Raw genomic sequence first — 15,000 nt, 5'->3', positions numbered from 1 at the left:
TGGCTATGATAGCTAAAGGAAGTCATTTTGTTTAGTTCTAGTAACGTGTGTTTGAAACTCAGAGATGAAGAAATGCATTAAGAAACAATGAAACGAGTTTGAAAAAATCGATCTTTTTTAAACTTGGGGATGCAATTTGAGTCTAGAATGGAGAAACGTCTGTGAAAGGTTCAGAGTCGTTTTTATCCGGGAGATTTAATGACCCGTACAGGAGACCGGGAGATTCGTTCCGTATCCGGGAGACTCCGGGATAATCCGGGAGAGTTGGCACGTATGCTATTCTACAATAAAAAATGGGGGTCACCGAGTTCATTTTTGAGATATAAGCAAGTAAAGACGAAATATAGGGTGTTTTTGGAGAGCTTTCATGTTGCCATGGCAACCTTTTACGTTAAAATAATGAGCGCATTTTGTTAAGCAATAATCGGTGTTTGATGTGGTACCATAACGTTGCTATTACGTGATACAGTATAGAGCGGTTTTCAATTGAGTGTCGAAAGTAATTAGCGAATTGCTTTGGTTTATAATTGCCTCACGCAGTGATTGGTTCAAAGTTCTCGCGCCAATTTTTCAACCAATCAGAAGTGAAACCAAAACCAATCATGGCTCGCGCGTGCACATTTTCCCGCGCTTTGTGTCGGCTACTTGTAATTACTTCGAGTTTTGATTGGTTTACTGGATTGTCTCCGTCCTTTTTGATTGGCCAAAGTAATTGTTTTGGTTTTGGTTTTACGACACTCATTTGAAAACCGCTCTAGTAGTTAGTTATAACCCATCTAATAAGAAGGTCTCTAAAAGTGGTGAAACTGGTTCCAGCCACCTTAACAGAAAGGAACTGCTGGCAATCTACCGGGAGCCCGGGAGCCAAGGACTCTCGAATCGCCTCCTCGTGTAATCAGCCAAAGATAGGACGGATTCGACACCTCCATTTCACTACTCGCGAGCTTTGGATTTTCTATTTATGCATAAAAAACCCCTAGACTACTATTCGTTTTGTTTATCAAAAAAATCAGATTGAAATTGTAAACTAAAAGAAGAACAGGAAGTAATGTGCTTCTTCATATCTCAACAGATTCAGTATTTTGTGTTTCCTAATTACATTGCGCGGGCTTTTAAATGCTAGTTATGTAAACTGCGGTGATTTTCTCCCCACTTTTCCATTGTCTGCATCAGTGTGTGTTTCCCGTTTTTTCGTTTCTGATTCCAGATTTTTTAATCCGGATTCCTGGTCTTCTATACGCCCTCCTGCTGCTTGACATAAAAGCATGAGAATTCCCTTATTCTGACTTGTCTCAGCTCTCAGTTTTGAAACGTTGCTGTGGATAACCGGCTGGAAATAATCTAAAATCAAACAAGTTTCCATGTTTTTTTGGCAGAATGATAAGACTCACGATAGGTCACCATTGTGCCCATTGACCACTCGCGGGTCACTCAGCAATCTCCCAACGGTCTGGGTAACGCGGGTCACTCGAAGACTCTCAAAGCAAATTTTTGCAGAGTTTGGGAGCCCTTAATTCCTTCTCAGTGTACAAGCGGCTCGAATGAAGAAGACGAATGGGTAGCGGAGGTATCGTCCGTAATCTACGTGGACTATCGAGGCGATCGAAGCCTTGGGAGCAAATTTATGGCACTTTTCCTTCGGTGATTCCATTTGGCGGCTTCGTATCGGTGCCCAACCTTGGAAAAAATCATAGAGGGAAAAGAAGAGGAACCAAAACCAGCTAAATGGCTCTTAATGAACCCAAAAACCCGCGTATCAGAAACCAACACAAACAAGACTGAAGCAAGGTAAGTTATTTTATTTTTTTATTTTGAATCGTAAATATATTTTTTGAATTTTTGAGAAAAACCGTTTTCCCCATACAAATCCTTATATTTCTACTCTAGCATAATATAGTACAGTACAGATACACATACATCGAACTTGGACTACATGTGGTTTAATAAAAATAGAAAAAAAAATAAAAATTTTCAGCTTGACGTTTGCCTGATATGAATTGCCATGTTAAATGGTGTATAAGTAGGCATTGCAAAGTTAAGTAAGAAGATTAATACCAATGTAGGCCTAATTTGGCTCACCCTTGCATAGTGATGATTCACAAAGAAAACTGAGTGCAAAAACGAAGGAGGGAAAGGAAAGGAAATTTTTCATTTGCATTAGCTTAGACTCTTTTAGGGCACTCTTGACCTGTAAAAAATAAAATACTCCCTCACGTAAGACTCAACCAGAACGAGAGGTCTGATCCTTTTTACCCCCTCCCTCCAAAAATAAGGTGTCGTGGATTTTAACCCAATTTTTCGGGAACTCAAGCCAAGGGTGTATTGACTTTTAATAGACGTTATAAGCCATATCGAGTATATCTTTTAACTACATACCGGATGAAATACAAATCGCAAATTTAATGAGGCCAATCAAATCACCAAAACAGAGTTTGTGAGTGAAAATTTGAATATATTGTGGTTAAATTTGTCAACACATGCACTGGTAAGATAAACTTAAGCGAAGAATCGTATTCGACTAAATTAATGATTTGCGAAGTTCTCCCTTTTCTAGTCATGTTCATTAATAATGTAAACAACCTTTCTAAACATTGAATCCTTTTACAGTTATTGACCAATTCAAGGGGAATTGCTTAGAATTGGCACAGTACATAGCGGTATACGTTTATAATATGTGCAGAACATTAAGAACTTGAGCACAAGTTGATATTACAATCAGTGCAATGGTATAAGAACACGAGGATGCCAATAGGAATTTATTTTTTTTACTTTTCCTCCAGCCCTATCCTCTAAGAAACCAAGAAAATTTCCTTTTATCAAAACAGTTGATCATTAATCGAAATGCCACCGCAAAAAATTACTAATACAAAATGGACCGTCTAAAATGGAGCAACTATCGACATCAGATCGAATATCAAAATACCATTTCGCAAAACGAAATTCGATTTCCTTTTAAATGCTTTTCTTACCTAGCCCTCCATCATGCCATGGTAAAACCTCATTCTTGAACCAATTCAACTATTCAGGATCCCTTCTCGGGTTGCCGCAAATCAAACATAAATGTTCCAACGGACCGAAAGACCCTGGGAACAAAGTTGTTTTTGGCGCAATCGGGCTTGTCATTCTGTATTCTCAACTGGCCTCCTGAAGCAAAGTTTTCCTGAGGACATCATTAAGTCCAGTGATGGAGTAAATCTTACGAGATGCAGTGTCTGCCTCGTCTAATATCCTAGGTAACAAATTCTTTTTAACTCAGCTAAACGAGTGCATCGCTCGGGCTAAGTTGTTAGTCGACAACCCAAATAACTAAAAGGATATTGAGGGCTTCGCTTCAGTAGGTAACAAGTCTTTAGTCTGAAAATAATGTTCTACACAATAATTAAAAGCTTTAGAACGTAAAAGACCAAAAAAATTCCGATCAGACTAAAGACTTAAAAAAATATTGGTAAAATGCAGAGAGTTAATGTTTCCCGTTCAAAAATTCCTTTCAACATCCGGGACTCGAGTAAACAAAGCTTTTCCTCGATTCGATTCCATGGAATGTCATTTGCTAAAGCTTGAATTGTGACGACAAGTTTTACAAGCGCGCGTGCTAATTAGCTCAATGCCCACAGAAAACCAAAGTAAAACAAGTCATATAACGACAAAATGTAGAGTCAAATAGAAGTCTACAACACGAGATATTCCCAAGCGGTCTCCCGTCGAAGTACTACTCTCGCCCTACAGGATTTGACTACGGGGATCGGACGAGACCCGGTTTTTTGCCTGTGGTATGGTCGTAGACGGAAGAAAGCCCGTTCTTGTTGTGTGTTTTGAGCGGGCAAGTTGAACTGAGCAAATAACTGTTTCCTCTGTGATGGTTCTTTAACCCTTCACCGGCAATGGCATTGGTAAAATGCAGAGAGTTAATGTTTCCCGTTCAAAAATTCCTTTCAACATCCGGGACTCGAGTAAACAAAGCTTTTCCTCGATTCGATTCCATGGAATGTCATTTGCTAAAGCTTGAATTGTGACGACAAGTTTTACAAGCGCGCGTGCTAATTAGCTCAATGCCCACAGAAAACCAAAGTAAAACAAGTCATATAACGACAAAATGTAGAGTCAAATAGAAGTCTACAACACGAGATATTCCCAAGCGGTCTCCCGTCGAAGTACTACTCTCGCCCTACAGGATTTGACTACGGGGATCGGACGAGACCCGGTTTTTTGCCTGTGGTATGGTCGTAGACGGAAGAAAGCCCGTTCTTGTTGTGTGTTTTGAGCGGGCAAGTTGAACTGAGCAAATAACTGTTTCCTCTGTGATGGTTCTTTAACCCTTCACCGGCAATGGCATTGGTAAAATGCAGAGAGTTAATGTTTCCCGTTCAAAAATTCCTTTCAACATCCGGGACTCGAGTAAACAAAGCTTTTCCTCGATTCGATTCCATGGAATGTCATTTGCTAAAGCTTGAATTGTGACGACAAGTTTTACAAGCGCGCGTGCTAATTAGCTCAATGCCCACAGAAAACCAAAGTAAAACAAGTCATATAACGACAAAATGTAGAGTCAAATAGAAGTCTACAACACGAGATATTCCCAAGCGGTCTCCCGTCGAAGTACTACTCTCGCCCTACAGGATTTGACTACGGGGATCGGACGAGACCCGGTTTTTTGCCTGTGGTATGGTCGTAGACGGAAGAAAGCCCGTTCTTGTTGTGTGTTTTGAGCGGGCAAGTTGAACTGAGCAAATAACTGTTTCCTCTGTGATGGTTCTTTAACCCTTCACCGGCAATGGCATTGGTAAAATGCAGAGAGTTAATGTTTCCCGTTCAAAAATTCCTTTCAACATCCGGGACTCGAGTAAACAAAGCTTTTCCTCGATTCGATTCCATGGAATGTCATTTGCTAAAGCTTGAATTGTGACGACAAGTTTTACAAGCGCGCGTGCTAATTAGCTCAATGCCCACAGAAAACCAAAGTAAAACAAGTCATATAACGACAAAATGTAGAGTCAAATAGAAGTCTACAACACGAGATATTCCCAAGCGGTCTCCCGTCGAAGTACTACTCTCGCCCTACAGGATTTGACTACGGGGATCGGACGAGACCCGGTTTTTTGCCTGTGGTATGGTCGTAGACGGAAGAAAGCCCGTTCTTGTTGTGTGTTTTGAGCGGGCAAGTTGAACTGAGCAAATAACTGTTTCCTCTGTGATGGTTCTTTAACCCTTCACCGGCAATGGCATTGGTAAAATGCAGAGAGTTAATGTTTCCCGTTCAAAAATTCCTTTCAACATCCGGGACTCGAGTAAACAAAGCTTTTCCTCGATTCGATTCCATGGAATGTCATTTGCTAAAGCTTGAATTGTGACGACAAGTTTTACAAGCGCGCGTGCTAATTAGCTCAATGCCCACAGAAAACCAAAGTAAAACAAGTCATATAACGACAAAATGTAGAGTCAAATAGAAGTCTACAACACGAGATATTCCCAAGCGGTCTCCCGTCGAAGTACTACTCTCGCCCTACAGGATTTGACTACGGGGATCGGACGAGACCCGGTTTTTTGCCTGTGGTATGGTCGTAGACGGAAGAAAGCCCGTTCTTGTTGTGTGTTTTGAGCGGGCAAGTTGAACTGAGCAAATAACTGTTTCCTCTGTGATGGTTCTTTAACCCTTCACCGGCAATGGCATTGGTAAAATGCAGAGAGTTAATGTTTCCCGTTCAAAAATTCCTTTCAACATCCGGGACTCGAGTAAACAAAGCTTTTCCTCGATTCGATTCCATGGAATGTCATTTGCTAAAGCTTGAATTGTGACGACAAGTTTTACAAGCGCGCGTGCTAATTAGCTCAATGCCCACAGAAAACCAAAGTAAAACAAGTCATATAACGACAAAATGTAGAGTCAAATAGAAGTCTACAACACGAGATATTCCCAAGCGGTCTCCCGTCGAAGTACTACTCTCGCCCTACAGGATTTGACTACGGGGATCGGACGAGACCCGGTTTTTTGCCTGTGGTATGGTCGTAGACGGAAGAAAGCCCGTTCTTGTTGTGTGTTTTGAGCGGGCAAGTTGAACTGAGCAAATAACTGTTTCCTCTGTGATGGTTCTTTAACCCTTCACCGGCAATGGCATTGGTAAAATGCAGAGAGTTAATGTTTCCCGTTCAAAAATTCCTTTCAACATCCGGGACTCGAGTAAACAAAGCTTTTCCTCGATTCGATTCCATGGAATGTCATTTGCTAAAGCTTGAATTGTGACGACAAGTTTTACAAGCGCGCGTGCTAATTAGCTCAATGCCCACAGAAAACCAAAGTAAAACAAGTCATATAACGACAAAATGTAGAGTCAAATAGAAGTCTACAACACGAGATATTCCCAAGCGGTCTCCCGTCGAAGTACTACTCTCGCCCTACAGGATTTGACTACGGGGATCGGACGAGACCCGGTTTTTTGCCTGTGGTATGGTCGTAGACGGAAGAAAGCCCGTTCTTGTTGTGTGTTTTGAGCGGGCAAGTTGAACTGAGCAAATAACTGTTTCCTCTGTGATGGTTCTTTAACCCTTCACCGGCAATGGCATTGGTAAAATGCAGAGAGTTAATGTTTCCCGTTCAAAAATTCCTTTCAACATCCGGGACTCGAGTAAACAAAGCTTTTCCTCGATTCGATTCCATGGAATGTCATTTGCTAAAGCTTGAATTGTGACGACAAGTTTTACAAGCGCGCGTGCTAATTAGCTCAATGCCCACAGAAAACCAAAGTAAAACAAGTCATATAACGACAAAATGTAGAGTCAAATAGAAGTCTACAACACGAGATATTCCCAAGCGGTCTCCCGTCGAAGTACTACTCTCGCCCTACAGGATTTGACTACGGGGATCGGACGAGACCCGGTTTTTTGCCTGTGGTATGGTCGTAGACGGAAGAAAGCCCGTTCTTGTTGTGTGTTTTGAGCGGGCAAGTTGAACTGAGCAAATAACTGTTTCCTCTGTGATGGTTCTTTAACCCTTCACCGGCAATGGCATTGGTAAAATGCAGAGAGTTAATGTTTCCCGTTCAAAAATTCCTTTCAACATCCGGGACTCGAGTAAACAAAGCTTTTCCTCGATTCGATTCCATGGAATGTCATTTGCTAAAGCTTGAATTGTGACGACAAGTTTTACAAGCGCGCGTGCTAATTAGCTCAATGCCCACAGAAAACCAAAGTAAAACAAGTCATATAACGACAAAATGTAGAGTCAAATAGAAGTCTACAACACGAGATATTCCCAAGCGGTCTCCCGTCGAAGTACTACTCTCGCCCTACAGGATTTGACTACGGGGATCGGACGAGACCCGGTTTTTTGCCTGTGGTATGGTCGTAGACGGAAGAAAGCCCGTTCTTGTTGTGTGTTTTGAGCGGGCAAGTTGAACTGAGCAAATAACTGTTTCCTCTGTGATGGTTCTTTAACCCTTCACCGGCAATGGCATTGGTAAAATGCAGAGAGTTAATGTTTCCCGTTCAAAAATTCCTTTCAACATCCGGGACTCGAGTAAACAAAGCTTTTCCTCGATTCGATTCCATGGAATGTCATTTGCTAAAGCTTGAATTGTGACGACAAGTTTTACAAGCGCGCGTGCTAATTAGCTCAATGCCCACAGAAAACCAAAGTAAAACAAGTCATATAACGACAAAATGTAGAGTCAAATAGAAGTCTACAACACGAGATATTCCCAAGCGGTCTCCCGTCGAAGTACTACTCTCGCCCTACAGGATTTGACTACGGGGATCGGACGAGACCCGGTTTTTTGCCTGTGGTATGGTCGTAGACGGAAGAAAGCCCGTTCTTGTTGTGTGTTTTGAGCGGGCAAGTTGAACTGAGCAAATAACTGTTTCCTCTGTGATGGTTCTTTAACCCTTCACCGGCAATGGCATTGGTAAAATGCAGAGAGTTAATGTTTCCCGTTCAAAAATTCCTTTCAACATCCGGGACTCGAGTAAACAAAGCTTTTCCTCGATTCGATTCCATGGAATGTCATTTGCTAAAGCTTGAATTGTGACGACAAGTTTTACAAGCGCGCGTGCTAATTAGCTCAATGCCCACAGAAAACCAAAGTAAAACAAGTCATATAACGACAAAATGTAGAGTCAAATAGAAGTCTACAACACGAGATATTCCCAAGCGGTCTCCCGTCGAAGTACTACTCTCGCCCTACAGGATTTGACTACGGGGATCGGACGAGACCCGGTTTTTTGCCTGTGGTATGGTCGTAGACGGAAGAAAGCCCGTTCTTGTTGTGTGTTTTGAGCGGGCAAGTTGAACTGAGCAAATAACTGTTTCCTCTGTGATGGTTCTTTAACCCTTCACCGGCAATGGCATTGGTAAAATGCAGAGAGTTAATGTTTCCCGTTCAAAAATTCCTTTCAACATCCGGGACTCGAGTAAACAAAGCTTTTCCTCGATTCGATTCCATGGAATGTCATTTGCTAAAGCTTGAATTGTGACGACAAGTTTTACAAGCGCGCGTGCTAATTAGCTCAATGCCCACAGAAAACCAAAGTAAAACAAGTCATATAACGACAAAATGTAGAGTCAAATAGAAGTCTACAACACGAGATATTCCCAAGCGGTCTCCCGTCGAAGTACTACTCTCGCCCTACAGGATTTGACTACGGGGATCGGACGAGACCCGGTTTTTTGCCTGTGGTATGGTCGTAGACGGAAGAAAGCCCGTTCTTGTTGTGTGTTTTGAGCGGGCAAGTTGAACTGAGCAAATAACTGTTTCCTCTGTGATGGTTCTTTAACCCTTCACCGGCAATGGCATTGGTAAAATGCAGAGAGTTAATGTTTCCCGTTCAAAAATTCCTTTCAACATCCGGGACTCGAGTAAACAAAGCTTTTCCTCGATTCGATTCCATGGAATGTCATTTGCTAAAGCTTGAATTGTGACGACAAGTTTTACAAGCGCGCGTGCTAATTAGCTCAATGCCCACAGAAAACCAAAGTAAAACAAGTCATATAACGACAAAATGTAGAGTCAAATAGAAGTCTACAACACGAGATATTCCCAAGCGGTCTCCCGTCGAAGTACTACTCTCGCCCTACAGGATTTGACTACGGGGATCGGACGAGACCCGGTTTTTTGCCTGTGGTATGGTCGTAGACGGAAGAAAGCCCGTTCTTGTTGTGTGTTTTGAGCGGGCAAGTTGAACTGAGCAAATAACTGTTTCCTCTGTGATGGTTCTTTAACCCTTCACCGGCAATGGCATTGGTAAAATGCAGAGAGTTAATGTTTCCCGTTCAAAAATTCCTTTCAACATCCGGGACTCGAGTAAACAAAGCTTTTCCTCGATTCGATTCCATGGAATGTCATTTGCTAAAGCTTGAATTGTGACGACAAGTTTTACAAGCGCGCGTGCTAATTAGCTCAATGCCCACAGAAAACCAAAGTAAAACAAGTCATATAACGACAAAATGTAGAGTCAAATAGAAGTCTACAACACGAGATATTCCCAAGCGGTCTCCCGTCGAAGTACTACTCTCGCCCTACAGGATTTGACTACGGGGATCGGACGAGACCCGGTTTTTTGCCTGTGGTATGGTCGTAGACGGAAGAAAGCCCGTTCTTGTTGTGTGTTTTGAGCGGGCAAGTTGAACTGAGCAAATAACTGTTTCCTCTGTGATGGTTCTTTAACCCTTCACCGGCAATGGCATTGGTAAAATGCAGAGAGTTAATGTTTCCCGTTCAAAAATTCCTTTCAACATCCGGGACTCGAGTAAACAAAGCTTTTCCTCGATTCGATTCCATGGAATGTCATTTGCTAAAGCTTGAATTGTGACGACAAGTTTTACAAGCGCGCGTGCTAATTAGCTCAATGCCCACAGAAAACCAAAGTAAAACAAGTCATATAACGACAAAATGTAGAGTCAAATAGAAGTCTACAACACGAGATATTCCCAAGCGGTCTCCCGTCGAAGTACTACTCTCGCCCTACAGGATTTGACTACGGGGATCGGACGAGACCCGGTTTTTTGCCTGTGGTATGGTCGTAGACGGAAGAAAGCCCGTTCTTGTTGTGTGTTTTGAGCGGGCAAGTTGAACTGAGCAAATAACTGTTTCCTCTGTGATGGTTCTTTAACCCTTCACCGGCAATGGCATTGGTAAAATGCAGAGAGTTAATGTTTCCCGTTCAAAAATTCCTTTCAACATCCGGGACTCGAGTAAACAAAGCTTTTCCTCGATTCGATTCCATGGAATGTCATTTGCTAAAGCTTGAATTGTGACGACAAGTTTTACAAGCGCGCGTGCTAATTAGCTCAATGCCCACAGAAAACCAAAGTAAAACAAGTCATATAACGACAAAATGTAGAGTCAAATAGAAGTCTACAACACGAGATATTCCCAAGCGGTCTCCCGTCGAAGTACTACTCTCGCCCTACAGGATTTGACTACGGGGATCGGACGAGACCCGGTTTTTTGCCTGTGGTATGGTCGTAGACGGAAGAAAGCCCGTTCTTGTTGTGTGTTTTGAGCGGGCAAGTTGAACTGAGCAAATAACTGTTTCCTCTGTGATGGTTCTTTAACCCTTCACCGGCAATGGCATTGGTAAAATGCAGAGAGTTAATGTTTCCCGTTCAAAAATTCCTTTCAACATCCGGGACTCGAGTAAACAAAGCTTTTCCTCGATTCGATTCCATGGAATGTCATTTGCTAAAGCTTGAATTGTGACGACAAGTTTTACAAGCGCGCGTGCTAATTAGCTCAATGCCCACAGAAAACCAAAGTAAAACAAGTCATATAACGACAAAATGTAGAGTCAAATAGAAGTCTACAACACGAGATATTCCCAAGCGGTCTCCCGTCGAAGTACTACTCTCGCCCTACAGGATTTGACTACGGGGATCGGACGAGACCCGGTTTTTTGCCTGTGGTATGGTCGTAGACGGAAGAAAGCCCGTTCTTGTTGTGTGTTTTGAGCGGGCAAGTTGAACTGAGCAAATAACTGTTTCCTCTGTGATGGTTCTTTAACCCTTCACCGGCAATGGCATTGGTAAAATGCAGAGAGTTAATGTTTCCCGTTCAAAAATTCCTTTCAACATCCGGGACTCGAGTAAACAAAGCTTTTCCTCGATTCGATTCCATGGAATGTCATTTGCTAAAGCTTGAATTGTGACGACAAGTTTTACAAGCGCGCGTGCTAATTAGCTCAATGCCCACAGAAAACCAAAGTAAAACAAGTCATATAACGACAAAATGTAGAGTCAAATAGAAGTCTACAACACGAGATATTCCCAAGCGGTCTCCCGTCGAAGTACTACTCTCGCCCTACAGGATTTGACTACGGGGATCGGACGAGACCCGGTTTTTTGCCTGTGGTATGGTCGTAGACGGAAGAAAGCCCGTTCTTGTTGTGTGTTTTGAGCGGGCAAGTTGAACTGAGCAAATAACTGTTTCCTCTGTGATGGTTCTTTAACCCTTCACCGGCAATGGCATTGGTAAAATGCAGAGAGTTAATGTTTCCCGTTCAAAAATTCCTTTCAACATCCGGGACTCGAGTAAACAAAGCTTTTCCTCGATTCGATTCCATGGAATGTCATTTGCTAAAGCTTGAATTGTGACGACAAGTTTTACAAGCGCGCGTGCTAATTAGCTCAATGCCCACAGAAAACCAAAGTAAAACAAGTCATATAACGACAAAATGTAGAGTCAAATAGAAGTCTACAACACGAGATATTCCCAAGCGGTCTCCCGTCGAAGTACTACTCTCGCCCTACAGGATTTGACTACGGGGATCGGACGAGACCCGGTTTTTTGCCTGTGGTATGGTCGTAGACGGAAGAAAGCCCGTTCTTGTTGTGTGTTTTGAGCGGGCAAGTTGAACTGAGCAAATAACTGTTTCCTCTGTGATGGTTCTTTAACCCTTCACCGGCAATGGCATTGGTAAAATGCAGAGAGTTAATGTTTCCCGTTCAAAAATTCCTTTCAACATCCGGGACTCGAGTAAACAAAGCTTTTCCTCGATTCGATTCCATGGAATGTCATTTGCTAAAGCTTGAATTGTGACGACAAGTTTTACAAGCGCGCGTGCTAATTAGCTCAATGCCCACAGAAAACCAAAGTAAAACAAGTCATATAACGACAAAATGTAGAGTCAAATAGAAGTCTACAACACGAGATATTCCCAAGCGGTCTCCCGTCGAAGTACTACTCTCGCCCTACAGGATTTGACTACGGGGATCGGACGAGACCCGGTTTTTTGCCTGTGGTATGGTCGTAGACGGAAGAAAGCCCGTTCTTGTTGTGTGTTTTGAGCGGGCAAGTTGAACTGAGCAAATAACTGTTTCCTCTGTGATGGTTCTTTAACCCTTCACCGGCAATGGCATTGGTAAAATGCAGAGAGTTAATGTTTCCCGTTCAAAAATTCCTTTCAACATCCGGGACTCGAGTAAACAAAGCTTTTCCTCGATTCGATTCCATGGAATGTCATTTGCTAAAGCTTGAATTGTGACGACAAGTTTTACAAGCGCGCGTGCTAATTAGCTCAATGCCCACAGAAAACCAAAGTAAAACAAGTCATATAACGACAAAATGTAGAGTCAAATAGAAGTCTACAACACGAGATATTCCCAAGCGGTCTCCCGTCGAAGTACTACTCTCGCCCTACAGGATTTGACTACGGGGATCGGACGAGACCCGGTTTTTTGCCTGTGGTATGGTCGTAGACGGAAGAAAGCCCGTTCTTGTTGTGTGTTTTGAGCGGGCAAGTTGAACTGAGCAAATAACTGTTTCCTCTGTGATGGTTCTTTAACCCTTCACCGGCAATGGCATTGGTAAAATGCAGAGAGTTAATGTTTCCCGTTCAAAAATTCCTTTCAACATCCGGGACTCGAGTAAACAAAGCTTTTCCTCGATTCGATTCCATGGAATGTCATTTGCTAAAGCTTGAATTGTGACGACAAGTTTTACAAGCGCGCGTGCTAATTAGCTCAATGCCCACAGAAAACCAAAGTAAAACAAGTCATATAACGACAAAATGTAGAGTCAAATAGAAGTCTACAACACGAGATATTCCCAAGCGGTCTCCCGTCGAAGTACTACTCTCGCCCTACAGGATTTGACTACGGGGATCGGACGAGACCCGGTTTTTTGCCTGTGGTATGGTCGTAGACGGAAGAAAGCCCGTTCTTGTTGTGTGTTTTGAGCGGGCAAGTTGAACTGAGCAAATAACTGTTTCCTCTGTGATGGTTCTTTAACCCTTCACCGGCAATGGCATTGGTAAAATGCAGAGAGTTAATGTTTCCCGTTCAAAAATTCCTTTCAACATCCGGGACTCGAGTAAACAAAGCTTTTCCTCGATTCGATTCCATGGAATGTCATTTGCTAAAGCTTGAATTGTGACGACAAGTTTTACAAGCGCGCGTGCTAATTAGCTCAATGCCCACAGAAAACCAAAGTAAAACAAGTCATATAACGACAAAATGTAGAGTCAAATAGAAGTCTACAACACGAGATATTCCCAAGCGGTCTCCCGTCGAAGTACTACTCTCGCCCTACAGGATTTGACTACGGGGATCGGACGAGACCCGGTTTTTTGCCTGTGGTATGGTCGTAGACGGAAGAAAGCCCGTTCTTGTTGTGTGTTTTGAGCGGGCAAGTTGAACTGAGCAAATAACTGTTTCCTCTGTGATGGTTCTTTAACCCTTCACCGGCAATGGCATTGGTAAAATGCAGAGAGTTAATGTTTCCCGTTCAAAAATTCCTTTCAACATCCGGGACTCGAGTAAACAAAGCTTTTCCTCGATTCGATTCCATGGAATGTCATTTGCTAAAGCTTGAATTGTGACGACAAGTTTTACAAGCGCGCGTGCTAATTAGCTCAATGCCCACAGAAAACCAAAGTAAAACAAGTCATATAACGACAAAATGTAGAGTCAAATAGAAGTCTACAACACGAGATATTCCCAAGCGGTCTCCCGTCGAAGTACTACTCTCGCCCTACAGGATTTGACTACGGGGATCGGACGAGACCCGGTTTTTTGCCTGTGGTATGGTCGTAGACGGAAGAAAGCCCGTTCTTGTTGTGTGTTTTGAGCGGGCAAGTTGAACTGAGCAAATAACTGTTTCCTCTGTGATGGTTCTTTAACCCTTCACCGGCAATGGCATTGGTAAAATGCAGAGAGTTAATGTTTCCCGTTCAAAAATTCCTTTCAACATCCGGGACTCGAGTAAACAAAGCTTTTCCTCGATTCGATTCCATGGAATGTCATTTGCTAAAGCTTGAATTGTGACGACAAGTTTTACAAGCGCGCGTGCTAATTAGCTCAATGCCCACAGAAAACCAAAGTAAAACAAGTCATATAACGACAAAATGTAGAGTCAAATAGAAGTCTACAACACGAGATATTCCCAAGCGGTCTCCCGTCGAAGTACTACTCTCGCCCTACAGGATTTGACTACGGGGATCGGACGAGACCCGGTTTTTTGCCTGTGGTATGGTCGTAGACGGAAGAAAGCCCGTTCTTGTTGTGTGTTTTGAGCGGGCAAGTTGAACTGAGCAAATAACTGTTTCCTCTGTGATGGTTCTTTAACCCTTCACCGGCAATGGCATTGGTAAAATGCAGAGAGTTAATGTTTCCCGTTCAAAAATTCCTTTCAACATCCGGGACTCGAGTAAACAAAGCTTTTCCTCGATTCGATTCCATGGAATGTCATTTGCTAAAGCTTGAATTGTGACGACAAGTTTTACAAGCGCGCGTGCTAATTAGCTCAATGCCCACAGAAAACCAAAGTAAAACAAGTCATATAACGACAAAATGTAGAGTCAAATAGAAGTCTACAACACGAGATATTCCCAAGCGGTCTCCCGTCGAAGTACTACTCTCGCCCTACAGGATTTGACTACGGGGATCGGACGAGACCCGGTTTTTTGCCTGTGGTATGGTCGTAGACGGAAGAAAGCCCGTTCTTGTTGTGTGTTTTGAGCGGGCAAGTTGAACTGAGCAAATAACTGTTTCCTCTGTGATGGTTCTTTAACCTTCAC

General features: G+C 42.8%; 1 protein-coding gene and 26 non-coding genes across 27 annotated transcripts in view; 1 reads left to right on the top strand and 26 right to left on the bottom strand.

The window, feature by feature from the left end:
* The window catches only part of LOC137971252 (uncharacterized), a 251,111-nt gene that overhangs the window by 100,692 nt on the left and 135,419 nt on the right, over nt 1–15,000 (top strand). The window lies entirely within an intron of this gene.
* LOC137972211 (5S ribosomal RNA) lies at nt 3,666–3,784 on the bottom strand. The gene has a single exon (XR_011117056.1). It is a non-coding gene; the product is annotated as a 5S ribosomal RNA (ribosomal RNA).
* Nucleotides 4,111–4,229, bottom strand: LOC137972210 (5S ribosomal RNA). The gene has a single exon (XR_011117055.1). It is a non-coding gene; the product is annotated as a 5S ribosomal RNA (ribosomal RNA).
* Nucleotides 4,556–4,674, bottom strand: LOC137972209 (5S ribosomal RNA). Its single transcript, XR_011117054.1, has one exon. It is a non-coding gene; the product is annotated as a 5S ribosomal RNA (ribosomal RNA).
* LOC137972208 (5S ribosomal RNA) lies at nt 5,001–5,119 on the bottom strand. Its single transcript, XR_011117053.1, has one exon. It is a non-coding gene; the product is annotated as a 5S ribosomal RNA (ribosomal RNA).
* Nucleotides 5,446–5,564, bottom strand: LOC137972206 (5S ribosomal RNA). Its single transcript, XR_011117051.1, has one exon. It is a non-coding gene; the product is annotated as a 5S ribosomal RNA (ribosomal RNA).
* On the bottom strand, nt 5,891–6,009 carry LOC137972205 (5S ribosomal RNA). The gene has a single exon (XR_011117050.1). It is a non-coding gene; the product is annotated as a 5S ribosomal RNA (ribosomal RNA).
* On the bottom strand, nt 6,336–6,454 carry LOC137972204 (5S ribosomal RNA). The gene has a single exon (XR_011117049.1). It is a non-coding gene; the product is annotated as a 5S ribosomal RNA (ribosomal RNA).
* On the bottom strand, nt 6,781–6,899 carry LOC137972203 (5S ribosomal RNA). The gene has a single exon (XR_011117048.1). It is a non-coding gene; the product is annotated as a 5S ribosomal RNA (ribosomal RNA).
* LOC137972202 (5S ribosomal RNA) lies at nt 7,226–7,344 on the bottom strand. The gene has a single exon (XR_011117047.1). It is a non-coding gene; the product is annotated as a 5S ribosomal RNA (ribosomal RNA).
* Nucleotides 7,671–7,789, bottom strand: LOC137972278 (5S ribosomal RNA). The gene has a single exon (XR_011117108.1). It is a non-coding gene; the product is annotated as a 5S ribosomal RNA (ribosomal RNA).
* Nucleotides 8,116–8,234, bottom strand: LOC137972277 (5S ribosomal RNA). Its single transcript, XR_011117107.1, has one exon. It is a non-coding gene; the product is annotated as a 5S ribosomal RNA (ribosomal RNA).
* Nucleotides 8,561–8,679, bottom strand: LOC137972276 (5S ribosomal RNA). The gene has a single exon (XR_011117106.1). It is a non-coding gene; the product is annotated as a 5S ribosomal RNA (ribosomal RNA).
* Nucleotides 9,006–9,124, bottom strand: LOC137972275 (5S ribosomal RNA). The gene has a single exon (XR_011117105.1). It is a non-coding gene; the product is annotated as a 5S ribosomal RNA (ribosomal RNA).
* LOC137972274 (5S ribosomal RNA) lies at nt 9,451–9,569 on the bottom strand. The gene has a single exon (XR_011117104.1). It is a non-coding gene; the product is annotated as a 5S ribosomal RNA (ribosomal RNA).
* On the bottom strand, nt 9,896–10,014 carry LOC137972272 (5S ribosomal RNA). The gene has a single exon (XR_011117102.1). It is a non-coding gene; the product is annotated as a 5S ribosomal RNA (ribosomal RNA).
* On the bottom strand, nt 10,341–10,459 carry LOC137972271 (5S ribosomal RNA). Its single transcript, XR_011117101.1, has one exon. It is a non-coding gene; the product is annotated as a 5S ribosomal RNA (ribosomal RNA).
* On the bottom strand, nt 10,786–10,904 carry LOC137972270 (5S ribosomal RNA). Its single transcript, XR_011117100.1, has one exon. It is a non-coding gene; the product is annotated as a 5S ribosomal RNA (ribosomal RNA).
* Nucleotides 11,231–11,349, bottom strand: LOC137972269 (5S ribosomal RNA). The gene has a single exon (XR_011117099.1). It is a non-coding gene; the product is annotated as a 5S ribosomal RNA (ribosomal RNA).
* On the bottom strand, nt 11,676–11,794 carry LOC137972268 (5S ribosomal RNA). Its single transcript, XR_011117098.1, has one exon. It is a non-coding gene; the product is annotated as a 5S ribosomal RNA (ribosomal RNA).
* On the bottom strand, nt 12,121–12,239 carry LOC137972267 (5S ribosomal RNA). Its single transcript, XR_011117097.1, has one exon. It is a non-coding gene; the product is annotated as a 5S ribosomal RNA (ribosomal RNA).
* On the bottom strand, nt 12,566–12,684 carry LOC137972266 (5S ribosomal RNA). Its single transcript, XR_011117096.1, has one exon. It is a non-coding gene; the product is annotated as a 5S ribosomal RNA (ribosomal RNA).
* LOC137972265 (5S ribosomal RNA) lies at nt 13,011–13,129 on the bottom strand. Its single transcript, XR_011117095.1, has one exon. It is a non-coding gene; the product is annotated as a 5S ribosomal RNA (ribosomal RNA).
* LOC137972264 (5S ribosomal RNA) lies at nt 13,456–13,574 on the bottom strand. The gene has a single exon (XR_011117094.1). It is a non-coding gene; the product is annotated as a 5S ribosomal RNA (ribosomal RNA).
* Nucleotides 13,901–14,019, bottom strand: LOC137972262 (5S ribosomal RNA). Its single transcript, XR_011117093.1, has one exon. It is a non-coding gene; the product is annotated as a 5S ribosomal RNA (ribosomal RNA).
* Nucleotides 14,346–14,464, bottom strand: LOC137972260 (5S ribosomal RNA). The gene has a single exon (XR_011117091.1). It is a non-coding gene; the product is annotated as a 5S ribosomal RNA (ribosomal RNA).
* LOC137972259 (5S ribosomal RNA) lies at nt 14,791–14,909 on the bottom strand. Its single transcript, XR_011117090.1, has one exon. It is a non-coding gene; the product is annotated as a 5S ribosomal RNA (ribosomal RNA).

Source organism: Montipora foliosa, chromosome 9 (assembly GCF_036669935.1).
Source record: "Montipora foliosa isolate CH-2021 chromosome 9, ASM3666993v2, whole genome shotgun sequence".
NCBI lineage: Eukaryota > Metazoa > Cnidaria > Anthozoa > Scleractinia > Acroporidae > Montipora > Montipora foliosa.
The sequence above is the reverse complement of the archived record's forward strand: the minus strand, read 5'-3'. Positions and strand labels throughout refer to the sequence as shown.